We start from the raw sequence: 16,843 nt of genomic DNA, 5'->3' as shown, positions 1-16,843 counted from the left end.
AGGTACTTTGGAAGGCAGTTGATCAATGAATTGAAAATGAAGGGTTGTGGGGGGGATGCGTCTGGCTGGCTCAGTCGATAGAACATGTGACTCTTGATCTTGGGGGTCATGAGTTCGAGCCCCACATTATATGTAGAGCTTTAAAAAATAATAAAAAATTTTTAAAAAGCAAGGGGTTTGGCTCAAAGTCTACATAAGAAGCCCCAAACAATGCAACTAGGTGATTAACCCTTGTTCCACCCTATAAGACTGAAGAGATTGAACAGAGAGATTTCCAGTTCAGGAACACAAGTTGATAAACTGAAAAGGAGGAACAAGTTGAAGTCTATATATTTAAGGATGAGAACATAAAGCCCCTTCCCCTGTCCCTTTCCCAAAATACTGGCAGTCAGGCTTGTACCTTCAGGCAAGAGATTAAAATATCCTTTGTGGTAGCACAACTCCAGAAGAAAGTCCTACAGATATATTGGGAGGGTCCACCAACAAAAAAATTCTCCCCCAACAACCCTGTTAATTAAAGCCAAGTCAGCAACTCCTACAGCATAAGCCTCCACCCCTTCCCCAAGAAACTACACACATCCATCCTCCCACCAACACATTGTATATATAGACAATTACATGTCATTTTATTTTTTTTTAAAGATTTTATTTATTTATTTGAGACAGAGAGAATGAGAGAGAGAGCACGTGAGAGGGGGGAGGGTCAGAGGGAGAAGCAGACTCCCTGCAGGGCAGGGAGCCCGATGTGGGACTCCATCCCGGGACTCCAGGATCATGACCTGAGCCGAAGGCAGTCGCCCAACCAACTGAGCCACCCAGGCGCCCACATGTCATTTTAACAGCTAATGATCAGCAGACATTTGAGGAAAGATTCCAACGTGAATAAAAAAGAGATCAAACAGGAAAAAAAATTGAGGAAACAATTTGGGAAATAACTTCAGAAAAAAATAAATCTTCAGACCAGAGCAGATGATCTTACTTCTATGAAACATGAGCAAAATGCTATCTTTTTTTAAAAAAAGATTTTATTTTATTTACTTTTATTTAAAGTAGGTTCCACACCCAGCATGGAGCCCAGTGCAGGGCTTGAACTCACAACCATGAGATCAAGGCCTGAGCTGAGATCAAGAATTGGATGTTTAGGGGCGCCTGGGTGGCTCAGTTGGTTAAGCGACTGCCTTCGGCTCAGGTCATGATCTTGGAGTCCCGGGATCGAGTCCCGCATCAGGCTCCCTGCTCGGCAGGGAGTCTGCTTCTCCCTCTGACCCTCCCCCTTCTCATGCTCTCTCTCTCTATCTCATTCTCTCTCTCAAATAAATAAACAAAAAATCTTAAAAAAAAAAAAGAATTGGATGGTTAACCACTGAGCCACCCAGGCACCCCTCAAAATACTGTCTTTAAAATGGACTGTTCAGGAAATAAGAACAGGTCTTGGAAATTAAAAATATGGTTCAAATTAATCACTCATTAGAAGTTCTAGAAGATAAGAAAAAGCTCTTGACAAATAGAACAAAAGGACAAAAGATGGACAATAGAAGAGAAATATGAAAATTAGAACAATACAGGAAGTCTAACATACAGCTAGTGACTAGGATTCAAGGAATTAAAAAGCAGTGGAAGGAAAAATAGTGAAAAATACATACATATATATGTAGAAGTTTCCCAGACGGGATAACATGAATCAAAATGAAAATGCCATGAATATCTTACACAGTAAGGGAAAAATAAAAGCCCAGGGGCGTCTAATTGACTCAGTTGGTAGAGCAGGCGACTCTTGATCTCAAGTTTGTGAGTTCAAGTCCCACGTTGGGCATGGAGCCTACTGGGGGGGAAAAAAGGGGCCAAACCAAAGCACATCATGGAATTTTTTAACACTAAGGATAAAGAGAAGATTCTAAAAACAATAGCATCAGCCTTCTCAACATCACTGAAAGCTAAAAAGCAAAAGGGAAATACCTCCAATTTTGCCTAGAATTTTATCTCCAGCCAAAAGACGAATCCGACATGCAATTTTAAAACAATTTTGTCCTAGCTGTTCCTTTTCTGGAAGCTATTAAAAGCACATGCTTCAGCAACACATCAGAGAAGAGAGAAAGGCAGGAATTGGAAAAGATACAAAACCAAGAAAAACAGGCTCCAACAGAGGAAAGAGTCAAAGAGAGGCATCCACTTTACAATATCTGGGTAGTCTCCCAGGAACTAGCTCCTCCAACACCTGTTTTATGTGTGGACAACACTGACTTTAGCAAGTTCTTTGTACCAAAATCTGTCCCCATTCTAATGGAGTTCCTTTAAGATGAGAATGTTTTCCCTTGCATATAGCAATACTAAATATCTTTGAATATCAGTTCTGCCAGTTGTCCTATTCTGAGGTTACTCAGCTGTGTTTCATATGGTGGGTCTCCATCTCAGTTTCCTGAGAATATACCATGTATCAATGTTATGTGGACTACTCAGAAAGGGCCAGAATATTGCAAGTGGAGCTTGTTTTAGAAACTATATGTCTTTTTTTTTTTCTTTTTAACAGCTTTGTTATTGTGCAATGTACTTAAACTACACATTTTTAAGTATACAATTTTACAAGTTTTGATATGTGTGTAGTCCCATGAAACATCACCACTATCATGATAATGAGAATATTTATCATTTTTAAGAGTCTGCTCTTGCCTCTTTGTAATCTCTCCTTCCCACCTTCCCCTCTCTCTACTCCTGTCCCATACCCAGGAAATATTGGTGTCCCAAGGCTGCCATAATAATTACATAAGCTGATGACTTAAAACAACAGAAGTTTATTCTCTCACAGTTCTGGGGGCCAGAAGTCTGAAATTGAGGTGTCAGCATGGTCATGCTCTCTAGAGGCTCTAGGGGATAATAATCCATTCCTAGCTTCTTCCAGCTTCTGGTATCTTTTGGCATTCTTTGATTTGTGGCCAGTTACTCCAATCTCTGCCTCTGTGGTCACATTTTGTCCTCTTCTCAGGGTCTGCCTCTCTTCTGTCTCAAATCTTCCTCTGCCTTCCTCTTACAAGGACACTTGACTTAAATTTAAATCCCACCTGGATAATCCAGAATGATCTCCTCATCTCAAAATCCTTAATTATATCTGCAAAGACCCTTTTTCCAAGCAAATAACATCCATGTCTTCTAGGAATTGGGATGTGGACATATCTTCTGGAGGCCACCATCATTCAATCCACTCCACCACTCATCTGCTTTATGTCATTTGTTTGCATTCTCTAGAATAAAGGGAATCAAACAGTATGGTCCGTTTTGACTTATTTCATTTAGCATAATTATTGTGCTTCTTATTCATGTGGTTTCATGTATGAGTAGTTCATTCCTTTCTATTGCTGAATAGTCATTCATTGTTTGGATTATACCACAGTTTGTTTATTCATTTACCGGTAGTTGATAGACATTTGGGTTGTTTTCAGTTTGGGGCTAGTACATATACAGCTGCTGTGAAATTCTTGTGCAAGTCTTTGTATGGACATATGCTTTCATTTATCTTGGGTAAATATGTAGGAATGGAATGGTAAACATATGTTTTTAGCTTTTTAAGAAATTGCAAGTAGGTTTTTCAAAATGGTTGTACCACTTGACACTCCCACCAGCAGTGCCTATGAGTTCCAGGTGTGTCACATCACTGGCAACACTTGATATGGACAGTCTTTCCGATTGTTGCTATTCTAATAGGTGTATCATGGTAGTTCCTTACGGTGTTAATTTGTACAAGCCTAATGGTTAGTGATGCAGAATATCTTTTCATGTGCTTATATGCCACCCGTATACCTTCTTTGGTGACATGTTTGTTCAGATCTTTGCCCATATTTTCATTAGGTTGTTTTCTTATTGAGGTTTGAGATTTCTTTATATATTCTGGATACAAACCTTTTACATTTGGTTTGTAATTTCTCCTGTCTGTGGCTTCATTCTTTGAACAGTGTCTTTCAAATAGCAGATGTTCTGGGCGCCTGGGTGGCTCAGTCGTTAAGCGTCTGCCTTCGGCTCAGGTCATGATCCTGGGGTCCTGGGATCGAGCCCCGTATCGGGCTCCCTGCTCTGTGGGAAGCCTGCTTCTCCCTCTCCCACTCCCCCTGCTTGTGTTCCCTCTCTCGCTGTGTCTCTCTGTCAGATAAATAAATAAAATCTTTAAAAAAAAACAAAAACAAATAGCAGATGTTCTTAATTTTGATAAAGTCCAATTTATCAATTTTTTTTTTATGGATCATGGTTTTGGTGTCATCTCTAAGATCTGTCTAACCCAAGGTCACAAATATTTTCTCCTATATTTTCTCAGAAATTTCATAGTTTAAGCACCTACATTTAGGCATATAGTCCATTTTGAGTTCGTTTTTTATTGAATATGTGCAAAATATGTCTCAAAAATTTTTTGGTTTTGTTTTGTTTTTCTACAGTGGATAGCCAGTTCTTTCCAGCACCATTTATTTAAAAGACTATCCTTTACACTAAAGAGATACATGCACCCCTGTGTTCACTGCAGCATTATTTACAATAGTGAAAATATGGAAGAAACCTAAATGTCCATCTCTAGTTGAATGTATAAAGGTTAGACAGAAAAAGACAAATATCATATGATTTCACATATCTAAGAAACAAAACAAATGAACAAATGAAGCAGAAACAGACTCATAGACACGGGAAACAAACTAATGGTTGCCAGAAGGAGAAAAGGTTGGGAGGTGGGTGAAGTAGGTGAAGGGGATTAAGAGATATAAACTTCCAGTTATCAAATAAATAAGTCATGGGGATGAAATGTACAGCATAGGGAATATAGTCAGTAATATTATAATACCTTTGTATGGAGACAGATGGTAACTAGACTTATTGTGGGGATAATTTCATAATGTATAAAAATAATGAATCAGTAAATTAAAAGATTTATAAAACATAACTTATTTGCAAAATTACTAAAGTAATGACAATACAAAGCTTAATTAAATAACTTCAATAACAAAATAAATAAATAAATCAGGGGATGCCTGCGTGGCTCAGTCACTTAAGCATCTGCCTTCAGCTCAGGTCATGATCCCAGGGTCCTGAGATCAAGTCCCACATCGGGCTCCCTGCTCAGTAGGGAGCCTATTTCTCCCTCTGCCTGCCACTCCCCCTGCTTGTTCTCTCTCTCTCTCTCTGACAAATAAATAAATAAAAATTAAAATAATCAGTATGATGAACACCTGAAACTAATAGGATATTGTATATCAATTATACTTCAATAAAAAAATAAATAAAAAACTAGCCTTTGTCTATTGAATTGCCTTTACACCTTTGTCTAAAATCAACTGATCATAAACGTATGGGTCGAGTATGGACCCTATTTTGTTATATCAAATTGGTTTGTCTCTCTTTATATCAACACTGCATTGTCTTGATTACTGTAACTTCATAATCTTAGAATCAGATAGTATAACTCTTCCAACTTTGTTCTTTTTCAAAGTTGTTTTGGCTATTCTAGTTTGCTTTTCCATATAAATCTTAGGATAAGCTTGTCAATTTCTACAAAAAAAGCCTGCTGGGATTTTGTTGTGATTTAATTGAATCCATAGGTCAATTGGGGAGAATGACGTCTTACCAATATTGTGTCTTCTGAACCATGAACACAGCTCTGCTTATTTCAGTCTTAATTTCTCTTAGCAATATCTTGTGGTTTTTATTATACAGGTTTACATATCTTATATCAGAGTTATCTCTAAGTGTTTCATATTTTTAATTTTATAAATGACATTTTAAAACATTTTCAGTTTTTAATTGTTTGTTGCTAATATATACAAGAAGTACAATTTATTTTTGTATACTGAGCTTGTATCCTACAGCCTAGTTTAACTCATTACCCCTAGTTTTTCTGTAGATTCCTTGTGATTTTCTACCTAGAAGTTCTTAACATCTTTGAATAAAGACAGTTTTATTCTTCTTTTCTAATCTGAATGCCTTATTTATTTTTCTTGCTTTATTGCATTGGTTAGAACCTCCAGTACAAAATGAAGTAGAAGTGGAAAGAGCAGACATCTTGCCTTGTTTCTGATCTTAGGGCAAAGCAGTCTTTAATAAGTATGATGTTAGCTGTAGATTTTTTGTAGAAACTCTATCAATTTGAGGAAGGTCCTTTCAATTCCTACTTTGCTGAGAGTTTTTAGTCAGGTTGGATGGTTATTGTTGCCTAAGTTTGCATCTGAATTTGGAAGCCATTTGGTCAATTGTTTATTAAATGTATAATCAATTAAAAACCTCATGGTCTTGGGCACCTGGGTGGCTCAGTTGGTTAGGCGACTGCCTTCGGCTCAGGTCATGATCCTGGAGTCCCTGGATTGAGTCCCGCATCGGGCTCCCTGCTCAGCGGGGAGTCTGCTTCTCCTCTGACCCTCCTCCCTCTCATGCTCTCTGTCTCTCATTCTCTCTCTCAAATAAATAAATAAAATCTTTAAAAAAACAAAAAAACAAAAAAACCTCATGGTCTTAATCCTCCTTATGGCTAAATCACAAAGCATTATTGAAGGGTAGGCTTAGTAGAATTTGAAGCCTAAAGACCCCTTCTTAATTTTTGGTTCTGCTATTTACTGTTTGTGAGACAATAGTCAAGTCATCTGACCTAGCTCTAAGACTCAGTTTCCTTATATTTAAATCAGTAATAACAAGGTAATGTTAACAACCATGCAGGATTGGCACTTGCCTGAACCTGAGAGAGCATCTTCTTAAATTGTGTGCCCTAAGTACTTTGCTTGCCTTATCCTAGTTCTGGCCCTACATTATGATGTTCAATTCACTGTGTTCCTGGAAGTCACAGTATTCTCCAGTGCTGTCATTCTGAACCATGTTCTCACTCTGAGAGACCTGGATTTTTCTGAAAAAAATAGTGGAAAAAATTCTACATATATAATTTCAAATTCCTTGAACCTGAATTGACATTTCAACTCTTTTAATAGCTGTGGAAAAGAAAACAAACAGTATTTTGAATTAAAAAAAAAAATAGCTGTGGGATCTTGGGCAAATTATTTAACTTTTCTGAACCTTACTTTCACAAACTGTAAAATGAATAATAATACCTATTTTACCTACCTTATATAAGGTGTTTTGAAGCTCAGCATGATGATGGATGGATAAACGCTTTAACTGCAAATCATCTCTCAAATATATAAAGTATTAGCGTGCCAACTGTGAGAGCAGATCACTGGTAAAAGCTTGATGAATTCCTGCAAAGCCCAGACATGCGGAAGAAATGACACAGAAATGTTCCAAGTCTCCAAATTTATTGAGCCCTTTCCTTCCTTTGGTGCATAATGAATCACTGGTGAATCACTCAGTCAATCACAAACATATTCAAAGGACTAAAGTAGAGGACTGGTTGGCTCTGCCTTAGGCCAAAATCGCATCTCAGAGTGAGCAACTTTCACTTAATTTTCAAAGGAATTTCATTTCATTCAAATTCTCTTTGATCAAAGCTTAATTTATCAACAATAAAGTATATGTACCTTCAGTGTACAATTCAGTGAGTTTTGACAATCATATATACCCATGTAATACCCACGTCAAATCAAGATATAGAACTTTTTCCTTAACTCAGAAAGTTCCCTCAGGCCCCTCTGTAGTCAAATCTACCACCATCCCAGAGGTAACTGTTCTCATTTCTATCATAGAATGTTAGTTTTGCTTATCTTGGACTTCATACAATGGAATCATACAGAATGTACTCTTTGAAAAACTTTATTTTTGTTATATTAAGATTCTAGTTAAACAGGGCTCAGAGCTAGGGTATTCATGTTCCCTTGGCTATTTAAAAGCAGAGGTAACTTGAGATTTTTATTTCCATTCACAGTTGTTATAACAGTTACTCTCTTTTTTTTCCTTAAGATTCACTTATTTATTTTAGAGAGAGCACTGGAGAGCTGGGGTAGAGACAAAGGAAGAGGAGAGAAGCAGAATCCCTACTGAGCGCGGAGCCTGAGGGCTTGATCTCACAGCCCTGAGATGACCTGAGCCCTGAGCCAAAATCAAGAGTGGAACATTTAACCAACTGAGCCACCCAGGTACCTCACAGTTACTTTCCGATTGTCCTGGTTTTTGGAATTACCCTGAAGTACAATAAAAGAGTGAGTACTTAAGCAGGGAGTCAGGAATCTTGGGTTTCAATCTTTGCTTCATTACTTTGGGCAAGCTCTTAGCTGTGAGGTCTGGCCCATAAGAATTTTTTTTTTTTAATTTTATTTATTTATTTGAGAGAGAGAGTGAGAGAGAGAGCACAAGAAGGGGTAGGGTCAGAGGGAGAAGCAGACTCCCCGCCGAGCAGGGAGCCTGATGTGGGACTCAATCCCGGGACTCCGGGATCATGACCTGAGCCGAAGGCAGTCGCTTAACCAACTGAGCCACCCAGGCGCCCAAGAATTTTTAACATTTTATCATTTTAATCAAGTTTACTGTTAAAAATAAGCATATTTCTCTTAAACATTTGAAACTAAATTTTCTGTTTAGGTGAGCTTTGGGGAAAGTTATACTTATTCCCTTTAGACCCATTCTGCTGAGCTCAAGACATTTAGATAGCCTATGTTGTATGTAGCTTATTCCAATTTGGGATGATACAGTGCAGCCCAGATATCAGGCTGAAACACTTCTAAAAACAAGTAATTCTAATTCTGGAAAAATCCTATCATGGCTGATTCAAGGTAGGAAAGCAAGGGACTGGAGATGAGAAGCTGAAGGCTGACTTACTTTTTACTGTATACCTGTTTGTGCTGCTTAATTTCTGTACTAAGTACATGTATTAATTTTTCAATTTTGGGGGGGAGAGGGTCAAAAGGAGAGGGAGAGAGAGAATCTTAAGCAGGCTCTGCACCAGCACCCGAATAGGGCTCCATCTCATGAACCTGAGATCATGACCTGAGCCTAAATCAAGAGTCAGACACTCAGCTGACTGAACCACTCAGGCGCCCATAATTTTTCAAAATTTTTATTTATTTTTATTATTTTTTAAAGATTTTATTTGTCAGAGAGAGAGGGAGAAAGTATACAAGCACAGGGAGTGGCAGGCAGAGAGAGAAGCAGGCTCCCTGCTGAGCAGACAGCCGGATGTGGGACTCGATTCCATGACCCTGGGATCATGACCCGAGCCGAAGGCAGACACTTAACCGACTGAGCCATCCAGGTGTCCCAAAATTTTTAAATAAAATTAAGAAGTGGAGGTGAATTGAAGTGTACAGCTGAATATGAATTCCGAGGCCAAAAGGAGAGATGTGTCCTATATAATTCAGTTATTATAACTGATAACCAGCGAGCCTGGACCATGCCTGATGGCTGAGCTTAAATGGATCATTTCCTGCCATTCCTTTTCTGCCCCTACCCACCTCTCCACCATTTTCCAGTATGACTCACCCTCGTACTCCAGGACATGATAATGTCATGTTTGCCCAAAATAGATGTTTCATGCCTTAGTGCTTCTCTCCACAGTGCTTCTGTGGCCTTTAACCCCCCACGCATTCCACCTCTTGACCCAGGTAAATTCTTCCCTCTTCCTTCTCTCACTACCATCCCTGTTTGGATGAGGGCTCCTCCTCTGTGTTTCTATGCTTATTACATAATATCATAATTGCTTTTTCCTTTCAAATAGCTAGTTTTTTTCATTGTAAAAGTAACTGATGCTCATTGTAACATTTCAAATGATAGGGATGTGTATATCGAAAAAGAACTTTCCTCCCGCTGACCCCCATTCCACTTGGAAGGGTACCAAAGGGTGACTTTCCATACTTTAGTAAAAATTACTGAAGCAGTACTTGAATTTATTTCCCTTTGTAAGATTCAAATCACAGGAGTTTATAAAGGAGCGCTCCCCTTGGATTTTTGCCTTCACTTTCCTTGCCCAAATCATTAATGGTGTGCTGGGTAGCCTTCCAGTCCCTCTTTCTATCCATTTCATGTAAATGCACATGCGTATGTGTGGCAGATACTAAAACACCAGAACTCAAAGTGCTCTCACTACTAGATCTTCCCTTCCTTTTCCTCTGTGCCCTGCTTTAAGGGGGGCTCTTTGTTGTTCAGAGCAAGGTTATGAGCAGAGATGTCAATTAAAGAAGATGAGAGAAGCAAAAGATTTCTCTGCATAAGAAAGATCTTAGAGCCATCCTGAGAAGGAAAGAAAAGATCTGGAGGTGGGGAGTAAAGGGGGAAACCTGAATGAGCAGGGAGTTTTGAGGGAAGGGGGCGAGGGGAAAAAAAGGGGAGCAGTTGCTTCAAGGAGTAGGACACTGGGGAGATGTAGATATGTAAAGAGAATTTTTAGCAAGTTTTAATATAATTTAACATAATTCCTCATTTACTATCTCAAGAGACTTTCGGTAAGAGTCACTGTTAGGTTTTAAGGCTTTGGGGAGTCATATGTGTGTTTCTCGTGAAAGTATCTATAGGTCCACACCAGATCTGGGGGTGGAGTGAATCTCCCCTGAAGCACCTGGGCTGCATAGAGTAAGTTGGTGGAAAATCAAGGAACAAATTCAGGACACTGTAAGGAAGGGAAGGAGAAGTAGGAATGAAAGCTGGTCACTCCCGAGGAATATCTAACTCCCATTATCTCAGCCTTAACAAAGTGTGCCGGTCGACAGAGCCTGCCCACATGTACAGAGCTTTTTCAAAATCCTAAATTTAAGTAGTGCCTGGGAGGCTCAGTCAGTTGAGTGTCTGACTCTTGATTTTGGCTCAGGTCACAGTCTCAGGGTTGTAAAATCGAGCCCCACGTCAGGCTATGCACTCAGTGCGGAGTCTGCTTGAGATTCTCTCTCCCTCTGCTTCTCTCCCAGCTCACCCACACACACTCTCTCTCTCTCTCAAATAAATAAATAAAAATATTAAGGAAAAAAAAACCCACCAAAATTCTAGATTTAAATTACTGAAATATTAATGAATAACTAAAGATCATCAGACAGCTTCAGAAGGCTCCAAAGAGAAAACAACAAACTTAAAAACAATGACCTAGGAGGAAACAGGAATAACAAACAGGGGAAAAAAGCAAAGAGGTAAAAGGTTCTGGCCAGTTACCTTGGAGATTCAAAACGATATTGCGTACATAAAACGTGAACAGGTATTGATGGGTATCTATGAAAAAGAAACCATCAGAGAATAAGAACTTTTGCTCAAGCCAGAGGCCTGCCAATCTCTGAGACTCCTTCTTTCTTACCTCTAGTGTCCAATGTGACAAGTCCTACCAACTCTGCCTTAGGAATGGCCCTCATCAGTTCTTGTCCAAACTAGTGTTCTATCCTCTACAGTACAGTCCTAGTAATCTGTAAAAATCTCCCCTCCTTAAAAACCTCTGGTGGATGGGGGCGCCTGGGTGGCTCAGATGGTTGGGCATCCGCCTTTGGCTTGGTTCATGGTCTCAGGGTTCTGGGATCGAGCCCCACATCGGGCTCCCTGCTCAGCAGGGAGTCTGCTTCTCCCTCTCCCTCTGCCTCTCCCCCTGCTTGTGCTTTCTCTCTCTCAAATGAATGAATAAAATCTTAAAACAAAAAAACAAAAAAAAACCTCTGGTGGCTCCTGATTTCCCATGGGATAAAATCCAGACTCCATAGTCAGGTTTACAAAACTCATTATATCCAGTCTCCCCATCTAGACTTACCACCCCATCCTCTTCTCCCAGAAGCCTGCGTTTCTCCACACTGAATTCCTCCCAGTTCTCTGAACAAGACTTGCCCTTTCCAGCCCCTAGAGCCATAGTAGAAAGCTCTTCTGGCTTCCCTGCCAGGCAATCTCCTGCCCAGCAGTCAACACCCAGCCCAGTTTTCCCTGTAATCGCAAACAGGATTCTGCACCCGCCCTCAGGGCCCTCATTAGTACTCTCCTTGAGCCTCTGTTCAGGGACTGGGTAGGTGCTCCATGCCGTCACTCAGGATGATCGAACATGGCAGCAGGCTGCTTGGCCATGTCCCCAGCCACCTCACCCCTACTCAAGTGGAAAAGAAAAACTCCTCCTTCCACATTTCCTCCAGAAGGAAATGCCTTCTTTGATGAGCTCCGCTAGCCTTCAGAAGAAGCTGAGTCAGGTACTCTGGGCCTCTTATTAAAAAACAGGCACCCCTTGGACGCCTGGGGGTCTCAGTCAGTTAAGCGCCTGCCTTCAGCTCAGGTCATGATCCCAGGGTCCTGGGATCGAGCTCTGCATCGGGCTCCCTGCTCAGTGGTGAGCCTGCTTCTCCTCCTCCTCTGCCTGCCACTCTGCCTGCTTGTGTTCTCTCTCTCTCAAATAAATAAATAAAATCTTAAAAAAACAAAAAACAAAAAACACAACAGGCCCCAAATGGAGTCACTTGTCCGTATCAGCAAACCAAGACTTTGTACCTAACCTAATTGCAGTTTAGTCTCTCCCAGGAATGTGACCTTTAACCAGTCAAACTGGAATTTCCCGGTCAGCAGTAGTAGGTAATCTGCCTGAAAGACCCCCACCTTTCCCCCAAAGGGAGGTGACTGTGCCTGAAATAATACACCTGTCTTCCTCTTTCTGCCTCTAGAAGCTTTCCATTTCGTGTAGCTCTTTGGAGCCCCTTTCTGTTTGCTAGATGGGATGCTGCCCGATTCATGAATCATTGAATAAAGCCAATTTGATCTTTAGATTTACTCAGCTCAGTTTTGTTTTTAACACCCTCAGTCCAAGTTTGGGGCAAGAGCTCTGTCCTGACCACTGCTCTGCTACTAACCAGTTGTTGGTAGTAACTGTGGGCAAGTTAACTAACTTTGCTGAGCTTCACTGTCCTTATCAGGAAAATGAGGGCATTGGATGAGAGGACCTCTGAGGTAATACCTCACTTGTGATCTCCAGTTTTGGGTTATTTACAAAGGGAAAATCCCAAGAGTGGAAAAAAGCCCTCCATTCCCCATTCACCTCAGGGCCGGTGGCTGAAGTTGGTGGTTTCTGGAGTTAATCAGCTGACTCAGAACTTTGCGGCTTCCGCACTTTTCCTACCTAACCAAGGGGAGGGGCGAGTAGGGTGAGGTGGCTCAGAGCCGCCTGCTCTGACCCATCAGCTAGGCGTGGCTGCAGAAAGGGACACGGTGACTGCCTGCTGCTGGCCTCTCCCAAGGGCTGCCTCCTCTCTCTGGAGGAATTGATTGGCACACAGGGACCAAGCTGGGTCCTCACGGTACCAAGCCCACCGAGGAGGGGAGAGGAGAGAAGGGCCCATGCTGGCTTTGTGGAAGGGATGCTGAGGAGGCAGCACTGGCCACAGTCCCATTGCACCCATTCTCCCCTACCCTCTCCCCTGCAGTTTTGAGGAGAATTCAGGTATGAGGAGGTGTCTGCGGAGGCTGGAGGGGGAGCTACAGTGGGCAGGAGGCCAGGAGCCTGACTGGCTTTAATAAGTAAAAATGCAGCTGGTTATTATGTGTTTGCTTGTTTTCTTCTGTACGCAGCATTTTAGGCAGCCCTAGTTTTCAAAGATCAGGTGGTCTGATAGCTTATGAATATCAAAGAAAACCTTCCATCTCTAGAATCATTTGCCAGGCTCTTCTGAGCTTGCAAAATATCCTATTTACCCTGTAGATAGGCTGTTACTCATATGTAGGATATTAGTTGATGGGCACCACAAGACTCACGCCAAAATGCCTTGGCCAATGACCTGCCACAGGGCTCCCTCCCAGCCTATCTGGTTTCCGTTTGCTACTTGTAAACAACTACTTGCTTTAGAAGACCTTTATCAAAGTGCATTTAAATTATCTGAGAGGGGAGAAGTATTTTTTTTTTCAAGATTTTATTTTTGAGTAATCTCTACATCCAATGTGGGACTCGAATTTACAACCCCGAAATCAAGAGTCACATGCTCTACTGACTGAGCCAGTCTGGTGCCATGGGGAGAAATATTTTCATGATTTTTAGCTGTGGAAGATTCTAGTGCCCCACTTGCTGTAAAATTTTCTGGAAGTTTCTCAAGCCATAGTGGTTTAGGGTATGGTTCTGCAGGTTTTGCATGTATATTCCAGTCTTCTCCATGGGCAAACAGCCATGAATCAGTTTAGATGATCACCTTGGCAGACAATGAGATTGCCTGGGCAGGTGTCTAATAAATATTTATTGCATGTTTAGTTGAATAGATTGGAGCTTCGCTACATCAGTCACGGCTCTGTGCTGCATAGAACAGAAACCAACACTAGTCACATCGAGCAAATAGAGAAAATCCTGGAAGGATATCCGAAACTCAAAGAATTAAGGCAGGTGATCTAGAAAGTTGTAGAATCAGGGTAGCTCTGGAGTCTTGGCACAGAGCCTACAGGAAATTCACAGCTTGGGGACCACATTGGCCCGATGATGGCTCTAATCTCCAACATCTCCTCTGACCCAAGATTCAAAGTTCTGGGACTTTCAGGGTCTGAATGGCTGAATTGAAATAATCTGCCCATGGGTAATAAAAGAAGGATCTGAGCTCTTCAGTTGCAGTGAGAGGCTGCAATTAAAGGAACATACTAAGACTTGGTCGCCAAAGGAGGCCTCACACAATGGGGAATTTGCCAGAAAGGAAGAAGGTAATATTAGTGGGAAGGGGGCAAATTAGATATTACACTGTGAACAAGGACAGATGTCATCTACACTGACACTAAAATGAGAGATGAGGTGGGGCTGGGGCTGGGGCTGGTTGCTGGTCAAGGTTGAAGGAGAAGAAGGTTGTAATTTTGGAGGAAGGAGAAGAACATGACTTTCAGAGACATGGGTGGCCAGCAAGATAGCAGTAGAATCCTGGGGAGGGGATAACAGAACCTGGATGGTGAGGTGCAGAGAACAGGTGTTTCGTGGTGTTCTTAGGCTGACACAGGAGCTCAATACATATTTGTTAAATTCATAACAAAGTGGAAATGTACATCATGCTATTCAGATACGAGACTGAAGTTCCTCTGGCTGGATGAGGTGGGGAGTATGTCCCCACAGAGGTGGACTCATCCTTAAAGCCAGCCTGGCTAGTCATCCCTCCTCCTGAGAACTTTCCCATTCACTCTGGAGCAAATAACCTCAAGCCCTCCCTCAGTAAGGGGTGTGTGTGTGGGGGGGGGGGGTGGATATCCTTACTCTATCTGAATCTGAAAAATAGGGAGCATCTGTATCTAAAATGTCTATAGAGTTAGCATTGGATTTTCCCAGACTTAAGCTGGACTAGAGTAACTTTGCCTTTATCTTCCAAGGAAATATACTTCTACCTCTAGGTTATCAGGTGAGGACTCAAACCTCAATTTCTGCCAATTATTTTCCTCCTTTTCCAGAAGAGTCTCTCTTCTTCCTCTCCTTCATGCAAAGCAGCATGGCCCAAATGCATGGATTCTAATGTTCTATAAATTTGGGTTTGAATCTCAGCTCTTCCCTTTATTTGATGGCTGTGTGACCTTGTCAGATGTTACCAAACCTGCTTCATCCCCTGTGAATGGGGAAAATAATGCTTGTCTTGCAAGAGGCATCATGAAAATGTATGTTGAAGTGCCACACATATAAAAAAACTGCAGGGTGGGGGTGCCTGGCTGGCTCAGTCGGTAGAACATGTGACTCTTGATCTCAGGGTCATAAGTTCAAGCCCTATGTTGGGCAAAGAGCTTACTTAAAAATAAAATAAAATAAGATAAAAATTAAAAAATGCTTGAATTAAAAAAAACTACAACAACACTACATGGCAGGTTGTCCAAAAGATGAACAAGAAGTTGCAGATACCACCTCTTCTCCTACCCTGGGCTATTTGTTTATTTATTTATTTATTAAAGATTTTATTCATTTGACAGAGAGAGACACAGTGAGAGAGGGAACACAAGCAGAGGGCGTGGGAGAGGGAGAAGCAGGCTCTCCACCGAGCAGGGAGCCCTATGTGGGGCTTGCTGTGGGGCTTGATGTGGGGCTCAATGTGGGGCTTGATCCCAGGACCCTGGGACATGACCAAAGCCGAAGGTAGAATCTTAACAACTGAGCCACCCAGGCGCCCCTACCCCGGGCTTTTTAAAGACTAGTTATTGTCTCTTTATCAAAAAGAGTGTTAGCTTTTGGCAGGCCCAAGGGTGAGACATATTATCTAGTGGATACAAATAATAATTTTTGAGAAATATGGTATTATATAATAGAGCAGAAATAATTCCTCAGGCACTATCAAAGCTTAGATAAAAATCTCTTAAAATCTCCCAATTCCTATTTAGCTTAAGGAACTAACAGGTCAGGTACACAAAGATGTTATGTAGAGGGATGGTCATTGCAGTTTTTTTGGTTTTTTTTTTAAGATTTTTATTTATTTATTTGACAGAGAGAGAGATAGCAAGAGCAGGAACACAAGCAGGAGGAGTGGGAGAGGGAGAAGCAGGCTTCCTGCCGAGCAGGGAGCCCGATGTGGGACTCGATCCCAGGACCCTGGGATCATGACCTGAGCCGAAGGCAGACACTTAATGACAGCCACTCAGGCGCCCTGCAGTTTTGTTTCTAAAAGTAAAGTTTGAGAACAACTTAAATTGTAACTATAGAAGGACGCCTGGCTGGCTCAGTCAGTGGAGCATGCAACTCTTGATCTCAGGGTTGCAAGTTTGAGGCCCATGCTGGGTGTAGAGATTACTTAAAAATAAAATCTTGGGGTGCTTGGGTGGCTCAGTTGGTTAAGCGTCTGCCTTCAGCTCAGCTCATGATCCAGGGGTCTTGTGATAGAGTCCTGCCCCTCGTCAGGCTCCTGCTCAGTGGGGAGTCTGCTTCTCCCTCTTCCTCTCCTTCTGCCCCTCTCCCCCTGCTCATGTTCTCTCTCTCTCTGTCTCAAATAAATAAAATCTTTTAAAAAAGTAAAATCTTAAAAAATTATAACCATAGAGGATTATGAGATTAAATATAGTAATTTTCTTT

Source organism: Mirounga angustirostris, unplaced genomic scaffold, assembly GCF_029215605.1.
Source record: "Mirounga angustirostris isolate CCGP_5_RB_7025 unplaced genomic scaffold, mMirAng1.0.hap1 SCAF_1, whole genome shotgun sequence".
In the NCBI taxonomy this organism is placed as follows: domain Eukaryota; kingdom Metazoa; phylum Chordata; class Mammalia; order Carnivora; family Phocidae; genus Mirounga; species Mirounga angustirostris.
This window is presented reverse-complemented; position numbering follows the sequence as displayed.